Source organism: Arachis duranensis, chromosome 5 (assembly GCF_000817695.3).
Source record: "Arachis duranensis cultivar V14167 chromosome 5, aradu.V14167.gnm2.J7QH, whole genome shotgun sequence".
Taxonomy (NCBI): Eukaryota; Viridiplantae; Streptophyta; class Magnoliopsida; order Fabales; family Fabaceae; genus Arachis; species Arachis duranensis.
Window position 1 is genome coordinate 54,732,551 of NC_029776.3, and position 4,963 is coordinate 54,737,513.

Below are 4,963 nucleotides of genomic sequence, written 5' to 3' on the forward strand. Positions count from 1 at the left end.
CTGACAAAGGACTGCTGATGCTGTTGGAATCTGACCTCCCTGCACTCGAAATGGATTTTCTGGAGCTACAGAACTCCAAATGGCGTGCTCTCAACGACTTTAGAAAGTAGACATCCAGAGCTTTCCAGAAGTATATAATAGTCCATACTTTATTCGTGATTAGACGACGTAAACTGGCGCTCAACGCCAGTTCCATGCTGCATTCTGGAGTTAAACGCCAGAAACACGTCACGAACCAGAGTTGAACGCCAAAATTATCTCGAAAGGGTCCTCGGGGATCACCTTCTTCATGGCCTCAACTTCATAGAAGTGGTCTTGATGCACCCTTGAGATGAATCTCTCCATCTCCCATGACTCGGAGGTGGAAGCTTTCCCTTGAGATGAATCTCTCCATCTCCCATGACTCGGAGGAGGATGCTTTTGCCTTTTCTTTTCTCTTTCTAGAGGTTTCTCTGGCCTTAGGTGCCATAAGGTTATGGAAAAATAAAAAGCAACACTTTTACCACACCAAACTTAGAAGGTTTGCTCGTCCTCGAGCAAAAGAGGAAAGAAAAGAGTAGAAGAAGAAGAAATAGAGGAGATAAAGGGGGGCTTTGTGTTTCGGCCAAGGGGGAGAAGTAGTGTTTAGGTTGTGTGAAAATGAAGGAGTGAAATGGGTTTATATAGGAGTGGAGAGGGGGGTAGGTTTCGGCCATTATGGGTGGGTTTGGGAGGAAAAGTGGTTTGAATTTGGATGGTGGGGTAGGTGGGGTTTTATAAAGGATGGATGTGAGTGGTGAAGAGAATGGTGGGATTTGATAGGTGAGGGTTTTTTGGGGAAGAGGTATTGAGGTGATTGGTGAATGGGTGAAGAAGAGAGAGAGTGGTGGGGTAGGTGGGGATCCTGTGGGGTCCACAGATCCTGAGGTGTCAATGATAGCTCATCCCTGCACCAAGTGGCGTGTAAAATGCCCTTTCTGCCAATCCTGGCGTTAAACGCCGGGCTGCTGTCCTTTTCTGGCATTAAACGCCATTCTGGTGCCCCTTTCTGGCGTTAAACGCCAGTCTGGTGCCCCTTTCTGGCGTTAAACGCCCATTTGCTGCCCTTACTGGCGTTTAAACGCCAACAAGTTTTTCCTCCAGGGTGTGCTATTTTTCTTTCTGTTTTTCATTCTGTTTTTTCTTTTTCAATTGTTTTTGTGACTTCACATGATCATCAACCTATAGAAAACATAAAATAACAATGGAAAATAGATAAATATAATATTGGGTTGCCTCCCAACAAGCACTTCTTTAGTGTCAGTAGCTTGACAGTGGGTCCTCATGGAGCCTCACAGATGTTCAGAGTAATGTTGGAACCTCCCAACACCAAACTTAGAGTTTGAATGTGGGGGTTTAACACCAAACTTAGAATTTGGTTGTGGCCTCCCAACACCAAACTTAGAGTTTGACTGTAGGGGCTCTATTTGACTCTGTTTTGAGAGAAGCTCTTCATGCTTCCTCTCCATGGTTACGGAGGGATATCCTTGAGCCTTAAACACAAAAGATTCTTCATTCACTTGAATGATCAATTCTCCTCTATCAACATCAATCACAGCCTTTGCTGTGGCTAGGAAGGGTCTGCCAAGGGTGATGGATTCATCCATGCACTTTCCAGTCTCTAGGACTATGAAATCAGCAGGGATGTAATGGTCTTCAATCTTTACCAGAACATCCTCTACAAGTCCATAAGCTTGTTTTCTTGAATTGTCTGCCATCTCTAGTGAGATTCTTGCAGCTTGTACCTCAAAGATCTCTAGCTTCTCCATTACAGAGAGAGGCATAAGCTTTATGCTTGACCCTAGGTCACACAGAGCCTTCTCGAAGGTTATGGTGCCTAATGTACAAGCTATTGAGAACTTCCCAGGGTCCTGTCTCTTTTGAGGTAATCTCTGCCTAGTCAAGTCATCCAGTTCTTTAGTGAGCAAAGGGGGTTCATCCTCCCAAGTCTCATTACCAAATAACTTAGCATTTAACTTCATGATTGCTCCAAGGTACTTAGCAACTTGCTCTTCAGTGACATCTTCATTCTCTTCAGAGGAAGAATACTCGTCAGAGCTCATGAATGGCAGAAGTAAATCCAATGGAATCTCTATGGTCTCAGTGTAAGCTTCAAATTCCCATGGTTCCTCATTAGGAAACTCATTGGAGGCCAGTGGACGTCCATTGAGGTCTTCCTCAGTGGCACTCACTGCCTCTTTCTCCTCTCCAAATTCGGCCATGTTGATGGCCTTACACTCTCCTTTTGGATTCTCTTCTGTATTGCTTGGAAGAGTACTAGGAGGGAGTTCAGTAACTTTCTTACTCAGCTGACCCACTTGTGCCTCCAAGTTTCTAATGGAGGACCTTGTTTCAGTCATGAAGCTTTGAGTGGTTTTGATTAGATTAGAGACCATGGTTGCTAAGTTAGAGTGGCTCTGCTTAGAATTCTCTGTCTGGTGCTGAGAAGATGATGGAAAAGGCTTGCCATTGCTAAACTTGTTTCTTCCACCATTATTGTTGTTGAAACCTTGTTGAGGTCTCTGTTGATCCTTCCATGAGAGATTTGGATGATTTCTCCATGAAGGATTATAGGTGTTTCCATAGGGTTCTCCCATGTAATTCACCTCTTCCATTGAAGGGTTCTCAGGATCATAAGCTTCTTCCATTGAAGGGTTCTCAGGATCATAAGCTTCTTCTTCAGATGAAGCGTCCTTAGTACTGCCTGGTGCAGCTTGCATTCTAGACAGACTTTGAGAAATCATATTGACTTGCTGAGTCAATATTTTGTTCTGAGCCAATATGGCATTCATAGTATTAATCTCAAGAACTCCTTTATTCTGATTCGTCCCATTGTTCACAGGATTCCTTTCAAAAGTGTACATGAATTGGTTATTTGTAACCATTTCAATGAGTTCTTGAGCTTCTGCAGGCATCTTCTTCAGATGAAGAGATCCTCCAGCAGAGCTATCTAATGACATCTTGGACAGTTCAGACAAACCATCATAGAAGATACCTATGATGCTCCATTTAGAAACCATGTCAGAAGGACACTTTCTGATCAATTGTTTGTATCTTTGCCAAGCTTCATAGAGGGATTCACCTTCCTTCTGTGTGAAGGTTTGGACTTCCACTCTAAGCTTACTCAATTTTTGAGGTGGAAAGAACTTTGCCAAGAAGGCATTGACTAGCTTTTCCCAAGAGTTCAAGCTTTCTTTAGGTTGCGAGTCCAACCATATCCTAGCTCTGTCTCTTACAACAAAAGGGAATAGCATAAGTCTGTAGACCTCAGGGTCAACCCCATTGGTCTTGACAGTGTCACAGATTTGCAAGAATTCAGCTAAAAACTGATGAGGATCTTCCAATGGAAGTCCATGGAACTTGCAATTCTGTTGCATTAGAGAAACTAATTGAGGCTTAAGCTCAAAGTTGTTTGCTCCAATGGTAGGGATAGAGATGCTTCTCACATAGAAGTCAGGAGTAGGTGCAGTAAAGTCACCCGGCACCTTCCTTGCATTGTTGGCATTGTTGTTGTTTTCGGCTGCCATGTCTTCTTCTTGTTTGAAGATTTTTGTTAGGTCCTCTACAGGGAGTAGTGCTTTAGCTTCTCTTAGCTTTCGCTTCAAGGTCCTTTCAGGTTTAGGGTCAGCCTCAACAAGAATGCTTTTGTCTTTACTCCTGCTCATATGAAGGAGAAGAGAACAAGAAAGTATGGAATCCTCTATGTCACAGGATAGAGATTCCTAGAGCTGTCAGAGGAAAAGAAGAATAGAAGGAGGAGGTCGAAGAAGAAGAATTCGAACTTATCAAGAGAGATAGAGTTTGAATTGTTGATAGTGGAGGAGTGTTAGTCCTTAAATAGAAGGATGTGAGAAGAGGGGAAGAATTTTCGAAAATAAATTAAAAGATTTTGAAGAAATTTTGAAAAACTGAAGAATGATTTTCAAAAATTAAAGTTGGGAAAGAAATAGACTGATTTTTGAAAAAGATTTTTGAAAGTAGAAATCAAAAAGATATGATTGAAAAGTTATGGTTTTAAAAAGATATGATTTTTAAAATTAATGACTTGGCTAACAAGAAATTTTAAAAGATATGATTCAGACATTAAACCTTTCTCAACAGAAAAGGCAACATACTTGAAATGTTTGAATCAAATCATTAATTGTTAGCAAGTATTTTTGAAATTGGAAAGAAATTGATTTTGAAATATTGATGACAGGTCATCATATACGCATTTTTCAAGCTAATTTCACTTGTTTTATTAGTCTTTATGCACTTTCTTGCATCCTAAGTAAGTGATTTGGAATGAAAATGCATAACTTCTTTAAATCAAACAACCACCATTAAATTGATGCTAAATCATGAGGTTTGAGCTAAAATTAATTGATTTTTAATGATTTATAAACCTTATGAGTTTAGAGATACTTTGATTGGTTGCTTTGGTTTCTTGTAGGTGAAGAAAGGAAGAAAAGAAGAAAAACGTGGCTTAAGAAAGCGTGGCCCAAGGAGAAAAGAATGTGGCGCATAGAAGGAGGAAGCAAACATTGCCCTCCACAAGGGCACACTGCCCTCCAGGAGAGTGATGAGCGGATATTTTGTACGCTTTTTGGGGGTAATTTCATGTAGATTTTAGCATGTTTTAGTTAGTTTTTAGTAGAATAATATTAGTTTTTAGGCAAAAATCATATTTCTGGACTTTACTATGAGTTTGTGTGTTTTTCTGTGATTTCAGGTATTTTCTGACTGAAATTGAGGGAGCTGAGCAAAAATCTGACTTAGGCTGAAAAAGGACTGCTGATGCTGTTGGATCCTGACCTCCCTGCACTCGAAATGGATTTTCTGGAGCTACAGGAGTCCAATTGACGCGCTCTCAACGGCGTTGGAAAGTAGACATCCAGGGCTTTCCAGCAATATATAATAGTCCATACTTTGCGCGAGGATAGACGACGTAACTTGGCGTTAAACG

General features: G+C 41.1%; 1 non-coding gene across 1 annotated transcript; it reads left to right on the plus strand.

The window, feature by feature from the left end:
* Positions 1 to 3,031: 3,031 nt before the first annotated feature.
* Positions 3,032 to 3,140, plus strand: LOC127748191 (small nucleolar RNA R71). The gene has a single exon (XR_008010134.1). It is a non-coding gene; the product is annotated as a small nucleolar RNA R71 (small nucleolar RNA).
* Positions 3,141 to 4,963: the final 1,823 nt, after the last annotated feature.